The sequence below is a fragment of the Hyperolius riggenbachi genome, chromosome 5 (assembly GCF_040937935.1).
Source record: "Hyperolius riggenbachi isolate aHypRig1 chromosome 5, aHypRig1.pri, whole genome shotgun sequence".
Lineage (NCBI taxonomy): Eukaryota > Metazoa > Chordata > Amphibia > Anura > Hyperoliidae > Hyperolius > Hyperolius riggenbachi.
This window is the reverse complement of record NC_090650.1, coordinates 81,481,968-81,498,523: the sequence shown is the minus strand read 5'-3', so window position 1 is coordinate 81,498,523 and position 16,556 is coordinate 81,481,968. Positions and strand designations below refer to the sequence as shown.

General features: G+C 46.6%; 1 protein-coding gene across 2 annotated transcripts in view; it reads right to left on the bottom strand.

Moving 5' to 3' along the window:
• The window catches only part of XYLB (xylulokinase), a 351,409-nt gene that overhangs the window by 94,699 nt on the left and 240,154 nt on the right, over positions 1 to 16,556 (bottom strand). The gene's annotated exons all lie outside the window — the stretch shown is intronic.

Here is a 16,556-nt window from a genome sequence, read left to right as displayed (position 1 = left end):
AGGGTGCTAACTAGTTTGCATGGGCACAGCTGTTACTGATTGCGTGCTATGTGGTGCGCTGCAAATGTCGCACCAGTGCACGTGAAACGTCGCACCGTTCACGTGCAAAGTACGCTTATCAGGCTATTTTGCACGCAGACGGTGCAATGTTTTGTGCAAACTTTTGCGTGCATATTGGTGCGTGCAAACTCACTTTCCACGTGCTAAGGGGCTTTTCACTGGCGTGCTGACTCTTAGCATGCTTTAGTGAATCAAGCCCTTTATGTCCCAAGGGCATATGGCGTACATCACCACCCCTGACAAAGCAGGAAATCCTCTTAAACTCTGCATATTGCCATCATGTACCAATTGAAAATGTTTTCAGACACTAGATATGTTAAAGGTTATCTTATTACAGCTATCTCCAAAGTGCTCAGCAATCCACTTTTTGAGGACTTTAGCAATCCCAAGTTCTTAATCTTGTAGTGCAGCCCAAATACTGTATCTGAAACAGTGTTCACATAACCAAATACATCACATATTTTGTGTTACAGTGAACAAATTTTGTGAGTTGATTATAAGCTGTGGAGCCACAATGTACTAATGGTATCCTCAGATGTCTGGAGAGCAGGTAGCCAGCATCTTATGTGACAGCCAATACCAAATATCATAACATTTAAAATACATTTGTATGTATATGTATAAAATTTATGTTTGTTCCAGAATAAATTGCTCTATAAACAGTGATAATCGTTATAATCTAATTACGATTACGTGAAATTTCACGTACATTTTTGCAATTACGCCTGAATAGCAAACCCCCCATGCATGCTATTGCTACCAAAATTGCTACATATGTTAAAGAGAATAGTGGGTACCAGCAGGGCTGGTTTAAGCAACAATGGGGCCCCAGGGCAAAATAAACCTGGGGGGAACCCCCAACAGATACCCCGGAGCAAAAACTGGCATTAAGGGACCTTTTTTGCAGCTGGTATGGTCAGGGTTTGAAGCTCCAATCGGTCGGAGCTCCACATTCTGGCTACCCCAGCCTGCATGGGGGACAAGGGGTTAATAAGTTTCAGGAGGGGGGACTGCACATAATTTAAAAAAAAATTCCCACGCTCTAAACATAAAATTTTTGGGGGGGAAAATAGGAAAAAAATGCCAGGGATCCTTATACAGCCATATTGCGGCTGTATAGCGATCCCTGGCCAAAGCGCTGCGGCTGCGTATAGGCCCCATGGAAACCCCGTCAGGAAATTTATTGCGCTTTCTTTTGATGCATGTGAAATTACACTACCGTTAGGTTTGCTACTAAAAGTGACATTTACCGCATTTAAAAGTATACTTTTTTCCTTCGAAACTTTAAAATTAATTTTCTCAAAAACTATAAGGTCTTTTTGAAAAATTGTTTTTTCCTCTTATTCCCAATGATCTCCTTGACATATCCTGCAAATTTAGGGTTTCTAGAATTTAAGGTGGATTTGCTATTAACCATTAAAGTCGGCAGGTTTTTAAATGTGTATTTTTTTTCTTTTGAAACTTTAAAATCGATTTTCTCAAAAACTATAAGGTCGATTTGAAATTTATTTTTTCCTCTTGTAGCCACTGGGGGCCCCTACAAGCTCTAGAGCCCTGGGGCAGCTGCCTCCTTTGCCTCTATGGTAGCGCCGGCCCTGGGTACCAGTCACAAAGAGCTTGTAGTTTTTGAGAAAATCGATTTTAAAAATGCAAAGAAAAATGTTTTTTTAAACTCAGAAAAATGACGGTTTAAAAAACATTTCTCAAAAACGACAATATCTTTTTGAAAAATGTCTTTTTTATTCTACTTGTACCCCACTATTCTCCTTAACATACAGTATGTAGCAATAACATGTATGGGGGACTTTGCTATTCACTGTTAAAGTTGGCACGAAATTACGCGTAAATGATGTGTAATTCATGCGTAATTACAAATGCTTACAATTACATACAAAGTTTTTTACGCTTTTCCCCAAAATTTCACATTACGATTATGATGCGTAAATGTGAATTACGATGCGTAATTACGCATAGGTGTAATTTCTTCTCATCACTAACTATAAATTACTTTCTCCCTATGTTGCTGTCACTTACAACAGGTTATAAAAATCTGACATATTTTGAACTACTTAATCTCCTCATGGGAGATTCTCATACATTTGTTTATACACTTGAAGGATGTCCGAGGCAGAACAAGCCCTCAATATGGCCCTGATCATGCTACGACCTGTTATAATGCTGTGTGCACACAGGACCTAACTACATGTCTGGTTAAATCCATGGCAGCTCATTCACTTCACAGCATTCCTGCTCAGCCTTCTGCTCTGTGTGCCAGCAGACAAAGGGCACAGTGCAGTTAAACCAGCAGATAAAAGCATTCTCCATTTGTCAAAAGTAATGAAACATGTCAGCTACAGCTGAAATCCAGAAGGGAAAGAGCAGGCTGGTGACACATTTGTTTGAATGACAAGGTCAGAATATTCCCCCCCTTTCTTTTCTTCCAATTTACAGCAAAACGTTCAAGGTGATGTAAATGAATCTGTTAAATCACAAACGAGCCATCTAATATGATTAACGCTGTACACGTGTGCAATTCAAATAACACGGGGAAATGCTGCCAGCCTAATTGGCAGATGTTTCATGGGAGATAGATCAGGGAGAAGGGGAGGTTCTCTTTCTGTCAGGTGATCTGAAATTGAAAATTAGGAACTGTCCATCTGCAGGTCAGCGACTCACACTTATAATTTAGTCACTTCTACAGTTCATCTCAGGTGTAATGAAATGACAAATATCCCCGCAGCGTTGTTCTAATGAATAGCTTATATCCCCAACGGACAGGACATTCTCTGCACACTGGTTGGTTCATCTTACAGTACATTTGAATAATAAATGTAACTATTAAGGTAAATGAATGTACAGATATAATGAATTATTTTTCTTTTTCAGTCTGTAGGTTTTTTTTTTTTTAACTCCAAGTTTTCCTGTAGAGACATTCAGGCAAGGACAACATCTGTCAGTACAGAAAATTCCACAGTAGCTAATCACTGTCAATGTGAAAAAACAGATGATGTGTAATATTATGTTGCAAGATGTATATCACCTTGGATAGGCAAACTTTTTTTGACACCCATATTTTGAGTATAAAGTGGTGGATGTCAGCAGGGCAGTTTCTAGGCTAAAACTGTTCATGGGGTGAGGATATAAAAATTGCACCCCCCACCCCCCATAGGTTTGAACTCTATTTGTGACGCAGTATTTTGCAGTATGAGTTGACCCCCAGTACTGTGCATCCAGAAGTAGCCACCCTGCCCCCGACATAGGTAGCCAGACATCACACACATAAGTATACGCTCCTTCCCTAGGATTGGTTGCCAGATGTTCCCCCAGTATATGTAGCAAGCTATAGGTGACACAGTATAGGTATCCAGGTATAGGTTCTCCAAGAATAAGTAGCCAGGTATAAGTGCCCCCAGTATAGGTAGCCAGGTATAGGTGTCCCCAGTATAGCCAGGTATACGTGCCTCCAGTATCGATAGCCAGGTAAAGATGCCCCAAGTATAGGTAGCCAGGTATTGGTACCTTCAGTACAGGTGCCCCCAGTATATGTAGCCTAATATAGGTGCCCCCAGTATAGGTAGCCAGGTATGAGTGTCCCCAGTACAGGAATCCAGGTATGAGTGCCTCAGTATAGGTAGCAAAGTATAGGCACCACCAGTATAGGTAGCCAGAAATGAGTGTCCCCCAGTATAGGTAGCCAGGTATAAGAGCCCCCAGTATAGGTAGTCAGGAATGAGTGTCTCCAGTATAGGTAGGCAGGGGCAGGGGGAGCACAATGGCAGGTGCATGAAGAGCGGGTAATCATACTCATGTTGCCAAGATCTATGCGCCGCATGTACTTACTTCCTGGTTCCTGTTACTAGGAGATGACCAGGAAGTAAGTACGAGCGGGACTTGGATCCCAGCAGAGTATTCTGAATGATCAGCCTCTCTGCATCCATCCGCCGCTGCACCCCCATGCAGCTGCGCTCTGGGCAATGCCCCACCTTGTCTGCCCATAAAAATGGCAATGGAAGTGGGCCTATCCGCTGCGATATATGTTCCCGTATGCACACCCTGCACACAGCAACTTTATCGTAACTTGCTAACTATAGACAATGTAGTTGGGCTACTACATAGGAGTTAATGGTTGTAGGTACAGCTACGACTAGCGGTCACTTGAGTACTGGGGTTAGTTTAGCTTTAGGAACTTACAGTGGTGAGGGCATTAGGTGAGGGGGTTCTTGTTAGGCACTTCGAGGAGGCTTAAGGTTAGGCATTTATTGGGGGGGGGGGGAGTAGGGTTAGGTATTAGGTGGGGGAGAATGTGTGCCAGGTAGTGTATAGGAAAATATCAGTAATCTAAATTACTGACTTTTTGTAAATTTGTGGCACCACCTGGCTCCTAATACATGTAGCGGCATACTCCCTGCATTAACCACTGCACTGTGGTAAGTATTAGTAATGTGTTTTTAGTAAATAGGTTGTGGTGGAAAAAGGAGCACAGTGTAAAATCATGCTAGCTAGGGAAGGGAGGGGGGGCTATGTTACATTTGCACTGTAGCCTTTGTATCACTAGCTATGCCACTGCCTTAACTTGCTCAGCATGTGTTTTTATATTTGGCATTACTTTAACTGTAATTCAGACAACATGTTATACCGTGATCATTCTATGTATGTCCCACTAAACACAATATTCATCTGTGAAGACAAACTGCATGCTATTTTTTTGTTTTTGTTTTTCATCTGTTATTTCCCTAAATATAATTCAGAATTCTGATCAAATCTATGAAAAATGGATGAAGACGATGTAAGTCTGGCATAATGCTGCTGCTGATATCGCTAAACCTGCAGCCAGCAAGATCCAATAAACTGGTATTATTGTGTGCCACTGCTCAGTGTTAAGGGCATGAAAGGGCGGAGCGTGCCTTCGAATCATCTGATGTCTGCCTTATATGCTAGCAGACACCAGAGGCTGGCGGCACATATGTTTGGAACAGGCTGGCATTGATTGCCAAGCCTAAGAACCGAGCAATGCAAAGTTGTTGGCAGAAGAGCTGAAATAATTTACTTGCTGCTAATAAAACCTGGCATTATATTTCTCTTTGATGGATAGTCATTCCAAGTTAACATAAGAAGCTCCACATTGTCCTGGTATTGTTTTCAGTAGCAAAAAATGAAATGTTTGCATTGACCAGGGCCGGGCCGAGGCAGAGGCGAGAGAGGCTCCAGCCTCAGGGCGCAGTGTAGGAGGGGGCGCAAAACTCACTCAGCTACTATTCCCCTATTGTGTATGAAGCAGAAATAAATAAGAAAAGGGGATACATGGCAGTGACTGCAAGCCAGATAACTAGAGATTAAGGTGTTGGGGGGTTTGGAGGCCCTGTGGCGCCTCTTAGTCTAATAGCAATCAGTGTGTAACGGCTGGGGTGGGAGGGATGGAGGGGCGCACTTTGGTGTCTCAGCCTTGGGTGCTGGAGGTTCTTGTTCCGGCTCTGGCATTGACTAAGAGTCACCCACCTCACTTACCCATTGTAGATAGACCTGACCTAAGGTGCCCAGACATCAGACGACGTATGGGCAGACCATAATAAAATATTCAGGAATGAGATGCCCATTTATATAAAAATTATCCGTGTTTCAGCTTCTTATAATTATACAGTGGGTTGCAAAAGTATTCGGCCCCCTTGAAGTTTTCCACATTTTGTCACATTACTGCCACAAACATGAATCAATTTTATTGGAATTCCACGTGAAAGACCAATACAAAGTGGTGTACACGTGAGAAGTGGAACGAAAATCATACATGATTCCAAACATTTTTTAAAAAGAAATAACTGCAAAGTGAGGTGTGCGTAATTATTCAGCCCCCTGAGTCAATACTTTGTAGAACCACCTTTTGCTGCAATTACAGCTGCCAGTCTTTTAGGGTATGTCTCTACCAGCTTTGCACATCTAGAGACTGAAATCCTTGCCCATTCTTCTTTGCAAAACAGCTCCAGCTCAGTCAGATTAGATGGACAGTGTTTGTGAACAGCAGTTTTCAGATCTTGCCACAGATTTTCGATTGGATTTTGATCTGGACTTTGACTGGGCCATTCTAACACATGGATATGTTTTGTTTTAAACCATTCCATTGTTGCCCTGGCTTTATGTTTAGGGTCATTGTCCTGCTGGAAGGTGAACCTCCACCCCAGTCTCAAGTCTTTTGCAGACTCCAAGAGGTTTTCTTCCAGGATTGCCCTGTATTTGGCTCCATCCATCTTCCCATCAACTTTGAACAGCTTTCCTGTCCCTGCTGAAGAGAAGCACCCTCAGAGCATGATGCTGCCACCACCATATTTGACAGTGGGGATGGTGTGTTCAGAGTAATGTGCAGTGTTAGTTTTCCGCCACACATAGCGATTTGCATTTTGGCCAAAAAGTTCCATTTTGGTCTCATCTGACCAGAGCAACTTCTTCCACATGTTTGCTGTGTCCCCCACATGGCTTGTGGCAAACTGCAAACGGGACTTTTTATGCTTTTCTGTTAACAATGGCTTTCTTCTTGCCACTCTTTCATAAAGGCCAACTTTGTGAAGTGCACGACTAAGGCCCGGTTCACATTAGCGTTCGCTGTCCGGATTCGCCGGGCCAGATCCGGACCGTATACTGTACAAACGGAACGGACGTTCGGCATAGCAATGCAAAGTCTATGTGGCCGTACACACGCATCCGTTCCGTACGGACCGGAGCCAAACCGGATCCGGACTCCAGACACTTTTCCAACATGCTCTATTTTTTAGGTCCGGATCATCCGGCCGACGCACCCGGACCGGAGCCTGACTGCACCATCCGGCAATAGAAACCAATGGGAAACGGAAAGCACAGAACACACTGGCTATAGAAAAACAGGATGGTCTACCCCACTTCCTATGCGTTTTCTATGGTAATAGCGGCCATTTTGGATGGGGACACATGGGGCCAGCATTTCTGGAGTGGAGCAGCAGTGACTTTGTGCTGGAGCTGTTTGGCAGTACGTCGGACGTGGAGGTGAGGCCCTACACAGCAGAGGACCTGATTCTACAGGTGCAGCAGACACCTGCCCTGTGGGACAAGGGGGACAAAGACCACAGCAACGTGAGGCTATGCAGAAAGCTGTGGCAGAATATAGCCAAGTTGTACGTGGAGGGGTTCGAACACCTGAACCGCAAACAGCAAGTGGCAGAAGGTATGTTGACTACAAGTGTTGTTTTGGGGGGCTTGTGGCTTTTCATATGTGTTTTGTTTGATTGTGATGTATTCCACTTTTGCTATTGATGTGTGTCACCCACCCACGTGTTGCCCACCCACCTGTTGCCCTGCTACCTGTATTCCACCTGTGCCGTGTCCCACCCACCTCTGCCGAGGCCTACCCACCTGTGCCGTGGCCTACCCACCTGTGTCCTACCCACTTGTGTCCCACCCACCTGTGCCGTGGCCTACCCACCTGTGCCGTGGCCTACCAACCTGTGTCCTACCCACTTATGTCCCACCCACCTGGGCCGTGGCCTACCCACCTGTGTCCTACCCACTTGTGTCCCACCCACCTGGGCCGTGGCCTACCCACCTGTGCCATGGCCTACCCACCTGTGTCCTACCCACTTGTGTCCCACCCACCTGGGCCGTGGCCTACTTACCTGTGTCCTACCCACTTGTGTCCCACCCACCTGGACCGTGGCCTACCCACCTGTGCCGTGGCCTACCCACCTGTGCCGTGGCCTACCCACCTGTGCCGTGGCCTACCCACCTGTGTCCTACCCACTTGTGTCCCACCCACCTGGGCCGTGGCCTACCCACCTGTGTCCTACCCACTTGTGTCCCACCCACCTGTGCTGTGGCCTACCCACCTGTGCTGTTGCCCTTCCAACTGTGGCCCTGCTACACCCTTGTAGCATGCGTGTCTTGGCCGCAAGTGCAATCCTGTGGCCTAGACATGCATGCTCTGAGCGCAAACAACATCCAGATGGACCAATGAAAATTGTGAACCACATTTTTATTGCACATTTTAAAAAATGTAAAAATATTAAAGTAAACTGTAAAAAAGTAACAAATGGTAAAAAATGGTAAGAACTAACAAACTACAGTAAAAACAGTATTCAGGGTCATCCTGGCGGGGTATGAAAATAGTTTTTCAGTAGGTCCCTGTTGCGCAGGGACACTGCCCTTGGCCTGGTGGCATACCTACTCAACAGCAGTAGTGGAAGCACATTTGGGGGTTCTGGAGTGTCTTTTTCCTCCTGGCGCACAAAGTTGTGGAGGATGCACGCTGCCTTCACCACGTCGACTGCGTTGTCCGGCTTCAACAGCATCGGCGTGTGGAACACCCTCCACTTTGACACCAGGATCCCAAATGTGCATTAAACCATTCTCCGAGCTCGGCTCAACCAAGCATTGAAGTGGAGCTGCCTGGCATCAAGGCCCCTGTCTGGGTACGGCCGCATCACATGGCTGGACAAGGCGAAAGGCCTCGTCCCCCAAAAACCCATAGGGGTAGGCCAGTGCCCTTGTCCCAGGCCATGGTCTGTCACCAGACCATGGCCAGGGAGATGCAGTCTGCCTTGCTCCATCTGCTGGCAAAGGGCCGTACGCTGGAAGATTCCAGAGTCATTGGAACTTCCGTACGACCCCACATCCACATAGACAAAGTTATAGTCCGCATCGGCCACTGCTATTAGCACAATGCTAAAGTATTATTTATAGTTAAAATAATGGCTGCCACTCCCCACGGGTTTCTGAATCCGGATGTGTTTGCCGTCTAGCACGCCAACACAATTTGGAAACTTGCACTGGGTCCAGAAGCGCTCGGCAATCTCCTGCCATTTCTGGGTGTCTGGCACTGGCATATATGTGGCCCTCAGTCTTCGCCAAATGATCCTTGAGGTCCTCACGACGATGCCTGCCACCGTGCTCTTCCCAATGCGAAATGTAACATGCAGCGATACATACGTTTGTCCAGTTGCGATGTACCTACAAGAGAAATAATGAAAATCAATTTTTTATGTCTTTGCAGGTGAAAAGTACAAGACACGCTGGCGCAGTATGCGGGACGCCTACGTTAAGTTTCTGTGTCCCAAAGCCGAGACAGAAAGAAGTGGCAGTGGGGCCTCCAAATGCAAAGATTATCAATTTGCCCAACAGTTGACGTTCCTAAATGCAAGCGTGGAACCGAGAGAGTAAGTTTGCTAATTTACCTCATGTCGTTTGATAAAGTGTTTGATAAATGTATGACAAAGCTCTGTGAATTTAGGCCACATTGTATGTGATGTTGGTTGGCAAACTAATATATCGTTTTTATCATCGACAGGACTCAAGACAATTTTGGGGAGCAAGAGGAAGCAGAGGCACCGTACACCAGCGAGGAGGACTATGATGATGAGACGAGGGATGCCACATTTGTCCCAGAGAGAAGAAGGAGGAGGCCGTCATTACCTTTTGTGGAAGACACTGACCCGATTGACCTGGAGTTGGGGGAAGACATGGAAGATGAGGTGGCAGGAGCTAGTGCCCAAGCTCCTAGTGCTGAAGCTCCTCAAGCTCCTACGACCCAAGATGAACAACAAACGGCAGAGGACATTCGGGCACAACCGCCACGCAGGGCAACCCCTACGCAAGGCAGAGGCCGGGGTGATAAAGCTACCCCCCCAGTGAGGCGTCGATTGGCCCCTGTCCACCCTCCAACTAGAAGGGAGACCGAAGCTGAGATGTCTGGTGCTGCCTCAGGACTTCTCGGCATTCTACAGAGCCACGAGGCACTAATCACCAGGCAGCTGCAGGATGGGGACAGGGGACATTTAATCGAACAGTATAAGAGACACATCGATTCACTTCAAAGTGAGCTACAATCTGTGCATGTACACTACCGGGAAGAAATCAAATTGATGCACGAGGTGCACAGGGCACAGTTTGACCAGCTGCATGCGGAACATCACCAAGCAGTGGCACAGCTGCAGCAGATGCATCAGCAAAGTAGTGAACTCTTGAAACTGCAGGCACACCCGGCATTCCACACAGTCATGTCTCTCCTACCATTCTTAGAAAAGGTGTCAAGCAACGACATGATGGCATGCCATTCAAGTTTGCTTGATGCTATAAAACAACACATGGAGACGCCGTTGATCCTACCGCCAACATTTAGACATTCTCAACCTGCATTGGTGCCCCCCTGGCAATCTTCATCCCAGTCGTACACTGGCTTCAGAGGCAGTCAATACACACCGCTGCTGTCAGGGTCCAGCACCTCCACGACCAGCACCCAAGACAGTCCCAAGTTCCAGGCAGCACCTCCCATGTTCCCAACAAGTGCTGTAGACCCTAACATTTGACCAAATTTTCTCTTGTTCCTGGACATGGTCCTCTGAATCCCTCTGAACTTTGGAGGAAGGAGACCAGCACAGGGCTTTAGCCAAACCTTTTCCCTGCCCCGTCTCATTCAACCAAGGTTCAGAGGGGTTCCGATGACCATGTCCAAGTACTTTGGTTTTTAAAGTCCTTTAAACTTAGGGCCTGGTGTCCCCGAAAGACACCTTGGGCAGCTATGTCCTGCACCTCTGCACAAGCTATGTCCTGCACCTCTGCCATTTGTTGTTCTTGTTCCTCACTCTCTTGTTGTTGTTCCTCACCCTTGCAAGTGACCCTTGGAACCTTGGACGAAGGAGACCTGGACAGGTCTTGGAAGAGCCAAGCCTTTTCCTGCCCTGTCTCCTTCATCCAAGGTTCAGAGGACCGCGTGCAAGTGGTTAGGTTTTTGAAGTACTTACATTTAGGGCCTGGTGTCCCCAAAAGACACTATACCTGGGTCACAAGAGTGCCTTTGGGGCAGCTATGCCCTGCACCTCTGCACAAGCTATGTCCTGCACCTCTGCCATTTGTTGTTCTTGTTCCTCACTCTCTTGTTGTTCCTCACCCTTGCAAGTGACCCTTGGAACCTTGGACGAAGGAGACCTGGACAGGTCTTGGAAGAGCCAAGCCTTTTCCTGCCCTGTTTCCTTCATCCAAGGTTCAGAGGACCGTGTGCAAGTGGTTTGGTTTTTAAAGTACTTACATTTAGGGCCTGGTGTCCCCGAAAGACACTATACCTGGGTCACAAGAATGCCTTTGGGGCAGCTATGCCCTGCACCTCTGCACAAGCTATGTCCTGCACCTCTGCCGTTTGTTGTTCTTGTTCCTCACTCTCTTGTTGTTGTTCCTCACCCTTGCAAGTGACCCTTGGAACCTTGGACGAAGGAGACCTGGACAGGTCTTGGAAGAGCCAAGCCTTTTCCTGCCCTGTCTCCTTCATCCACGGTTTAGAGGACCGCGTGCAAGTGGTTAGGTTTTTAAAGTACTTACATTTAGGGCCTGGTGTCCCCCAAAGACACTATACCTGGGTCACAAGAGTGCCTTTAGGGCAGCTATGCCCTGCACCTCTGCACTGCACCTCTGCACAAGTTATGTCCTGCACCTCTGCCATTTGTTGTTCTTGTTCCTCACTCCTTGCAAGTGACCCTTGGAACCTTGGATGAAGGAGACCTGGACAGGGCTTGGAAGAGCCAAGCCTTTTCCTGCCCTGTCTCCTTCATTCAAGGTTCAGAGGACCGCGTGCAAGTGGTTAGGTTTTGTATGTCCTTATAGGGCCTAGTGTCCCCCTCAAAGCACTACGATTATGTTGTTGGCCTAGTGGCCCATTTGCATGTCTTTTGAGAAATATTGCACATTTTACTTGTTGGCCTTGGTGGCCATATTGCACTATTAGCACTTGTAGGCCTATGGGCCAATATATCACTTTATTTGTTCTTTTGCAGGGCCCAATGGACCAAGACCTGTCCTATGCACAACCCCACTCCCTTGGACATGACCTTCTGATTCTGTGAGGCAGGAAACCTTTTACAACATGACATGGCATGGTTCAAAGTACACTTAGGCCTTGCCATGTCATGTTGACTTTCCTGTATCCCAGGATTTGAAGGCCATGCCCAAGGGAGTCTTTCTACACACGACTATTGTCCTTCAAGTGACCAGACTATATCATAGAAATGTTATTTATATTTTGTCTTCCATGTTGGAAGAATGTTTCCATGTTGGAAAGTTTGTTTTTTTTAAATTAAAAAAAAATTGTTTTTACATACCTCAGCGTGATCAGTAGTTGTTCTCGTGGTGTGACTGCTCTCCTGAACGTGGTATCCTTCTTCCGTAGGTCATCCTTCACCATCTCCAAGAGCATATCAAACCTGACAGGAGATGGAAAGGAAGAAGCTGTAAAGTTTGCTGTGGGACAAGGTGTTGGGTGGAGGATGAGGGAGGTGTGTTTAGGGGTTTGGGTGTTTTGTGGAGGGTGGAGGTGGTGTGTTTAGCTAGGTATACAGGGGTGTGGCGGTAAGGGTGGGTTGTTTAGCTAGGTATACAGGAGTGAGGTGTTGTGGGGTGTTTAGGGATGGTGTGTTTAGGTCTGGATACTTACAGGGGTATGGACATCCGAGTATAACTGTAGAACTTCTCTGGGTGTCGTCTCAGGTCCCTGTAGAGCAGGGGTGCCCACACTTTTTCGGCTCGCGAGCTACTTTAAAAATCGCCAAGGCCAGGAGATCTACCAACCAACCAAGTAGACAATGAGCGTAACTAAGGAACTTTTGCTATGCAGCATGGCTGCACCTAGCGTGTGCAAGTTGTTTTTTAATATACGCTGCTAGAGCAGCACAGTTTGAGCCCCAATTGAGCCTAATATCACCTGCATTACAAGTGATATAGTATGCGTCATCTACTGGATGAATATCATATCCTGATGTAGATAGATAGATATGTGCATGTACGTTCAATGGCCACTATGGATGGGACCCCAGGAGAGAAGATAAGAGTGAAGCTGCTTTGAGGGACACAGAGGCTGCTAGGGGCTGGAGGAAGCCCCAGATAAGTAAATCTGCAGACATTGAGTTTAGCTCCTGTATCAGTGATCAACAGATTAAACCTGCTCTTTACTTACTTGCATAACAATAGGCCAGCATTTAGGACCCTGCAGCATGACTTCTGTCAGTCCTGATGGGATCCTTATCACTTCACTACTGTTGTTGAGAGTGGAGGGGGCAGGGTGACGGCTAATCAACATTCTCTTCAAAGTAGTGTCACTTCTTCCCTGCTGGATCTCGCCACAGACAGCCCGTTAGGAGGGAGGGGGAGGCGGGCTGTACATTACACAGGAGCTGTTACCTCCTGCTCTCCGGTCAGAGCACAGCTCAGCTGCAGCACGTGTCTGCGAAAGCCTGAGAGAGACACTCGGGGATGGGAGGGAGCAGCCTTTCCAGGAGCAGGCCAGGCAGGCAGTGGCACCGTTCTTCTCTTGTAAATCCAGCCCTGGGCGGAAGTGTTGCTTCCCGCTCTGCCTCCAGCCATGACACTACGTCATGGCAGAACCACCCCTGGCCTCTCAGCCGAGCCTCTCTCCTCCCCTGATTGGCGAGAACAGCGGCCAGCAGCAGAATCTGATTGGACGCGGCCAATTGGCCGCGTTCTACAGCTGCCAGCCACAAAATTCAATGAGACGCGGCCATGAGGCCGCGATCTACCAAACAGGCGGTCGCGATCTACCGGTAGATCGCGATCGACCTATTGGGCAGCCCTGCTGTAGAGGGTCTGGAATTCTCCCTTCCTCTGCCTCCTGGCTAGTAGAGGATGCACCCACCATCTCCTGCGAGGAGCACGCCTTCTCTCCACATAGTAATAGGTGAACACCAAAAAGGAGAGTATTCCCAGGTAAAAAGTGTACAAAACCACTGGATCCATGGTCCAAACTGCAGTCTCTGTACCCAAGGATGGTCTGCACACGTCAAGCTCTCTCCAACAATGACCCCAGTGCTTCTGCTGACCTCCCAGACCCCAGGAATTTATATAGTGTGTTATCTCTTTAAAAAAACGGATCCGGATCGCAGCCGTATTCATACCTGATGAAATACATATGCAAACGGACCGGATCCAGATCGGATCCGGATCGGAACCGTACGGGTCCGGTCCGGACATCCAGTCCGTTTTTTACAAAACCGCAAGTGTGAACGGGGCCTAATAGTTGTCCTATGGACAGATTGCCCCATCTAATCTATAGATCTCTGCAGCTCGTCCAGAGTCACCATGGGCCTCTTGACTGCATTTCTGATCAGCACTCTCCTTGCTCGGCCTGTGAGTTTAGCTGGACGGCCTTGTCTTGGTAGGTTTACAGTTGTGCCATACGCCTTCCATTTCTGAATAATCGCTTTAACAGTGTTCCGTGGGATGTTCAAGGCTTTGGAAACCCTTTTGTAGCCTAAGCCTGCTTTAAATTTCTCAATAACTTTATCCCTGACCTGTCTGGTGTGTTCTTTGGACTTCATGGTGTTGTTGCTCCCAATATTCTCTTAGACAACCTCTGAGGCCCTCACAGAGCAGCTGTATTTGTACTGACATTAGATTACACACAGGTGCACTTTATTTAGTCATTAGCACTCATCAGGCAATGTCTGTGGGCAACTGACTGCACTCAAACCAAAGTGGGCCGAATAATAACGCACACCCCACTTTTCAGTTATTGATTTGTAAAACAACGTTTGGAATGATGTATGATTTTCATTCCACTTCTCATGTGCACACCACTTTGTGTTGGTCTTCCAAGTTGAATTCCAATAAAATTGATTCATGTTTGTGGCAGAAATGTGACAAAATGTGGAAAACTTCAAGGAGGCGAATACTTTTGCAAGCCACTGTATATTGCTGTATATTTGTATGTAAATTTCCAGAAATGCTAGGCTGTGATATCACAAAGCCTTCTGCCCCAGAGCAATCTGGGAGATCCACTGCCATTCCTGCTCACTACACAGATGGAGGGAGGGGGGGGGAGGAATCCCATAGTGATTCACCTTGCTAGCAGTAAAGATGCCGGCATCACTGATAGATTTACAAATGGAAATCCGATTGCAGTAAGATTTTACAAGGAGCAAATAGTCACAGCTTTATCTGCCTTGACTGAATGAAGTTCATGTTTTGTGGGCTACATACAGTATATTAAAACTTAACTTTACTCAACATATATACAGTCATAGTGCAACAAAAGCAGGTCCTGGTTTGTTCTCTTGACTGTATATTTGCATGCAACCTATTGGTCGCATGGTATTGTGAGTGCATGCATATGATAATATGCATTTACACGTTGAGTGAGGAAAGTGGCTGTACGCATGCGTACATATATAAGCGCCCAGAGGAAATGACGCAGCTGGAACGTGGAACCATGTTAGAGTCGAGTGCATTCCAGCACGGCTTTTCAAGGTGGTATTTATGCGTGGGGGCCACTTAGAGACCTGCACCCTCCCACCCAGGCACTTGGGGGATTCCCCACTATCGTAGGTGAGTTATGTATGGTTGAGGTGGAAAGTATATACATTGGAACTTGTTCCTGCTGTTAATTGATTGATGGGTGGTGACAGGATTGGAGTGTCTCCAGTCAGGTATAAAAGTACTGTAAGAACTGGAGGCGGCCGTTTCTAATCTTGTTAAATGTACAGAGATCTCCAAAAGGCAGAAACAGCGGAAACAAGACTACCCTGGTGTTAGGCATGTTACTGACCTGAGGAAGCGTTTTTTACCATGAAATGTGTTGTCGAGTGCACGAATAAATATTTTTGAAATTTTTATCCGAATCCTGATTTATATATCTAGAACAAGAACCCTAAAAGGTAGGACACCACATAAGCCATTATTGGATACTGCCTTTTGAAGATCTGTGTACACTTAACAACATTAGAAACGGGCGCCTCCAGTTCTTACAGTACTTAGCGTTTACCCCTTAGTTTTAGGGGGGGGAATGGTTTAAAAGGGTTTTCTCGTGAACCACAGAATCCTTTTTTTAGAGCAGTGACCAGCATCATACCATACAAGGGCGAGTGGGGATGGTACTTCCCTACAAGGGCTGACGATTGGTTGCCTCACCCAGCAACCCTTGTTTGTGAGTATACTTCCTGTCTTTTATATATTGTCCTGGTGACCTAATGATATTATGCTAGATTGGTCTCCCGACTCTCCCTTTGCTTTTTTCTCCACGATTTAACAGGAATAAAAGTGGACAGGTAGCTGGGGTTGATGCACGGTCTTGAGAAAGCCCGCTAGGCGAAACGATCGTCGATCATCCTTCGCACCTCCAAACCGCTGCCTGTGTCCGATAAGTATTGTGTACCGTTTTATCACTGTTGATTGCTACAAGCATATTAAATGAAGAATCATTAAAAAATGTTGGAGTTTTGATGCACTCTGGTCTTACTGGAATCAGATGCACTCTGGTCTTACTGGAATCACTTCACAATTATACAGTATCCTCATCTCATGCACAGTGAATAAACCCTGCAAACCATTAGTGGCCTGGAACAAAGATCTCCCTAGCCTTGCAGTTGAAGTTTGGGAGGGGATAACTGCTGACTTTATAAAGACTCCTATGGCAGCAAAGCACAAATTTTGTGCGCTCAAATATCTCTACAGGGCTTACTTTACCCCCCAGAGATTGTCAAAAATGA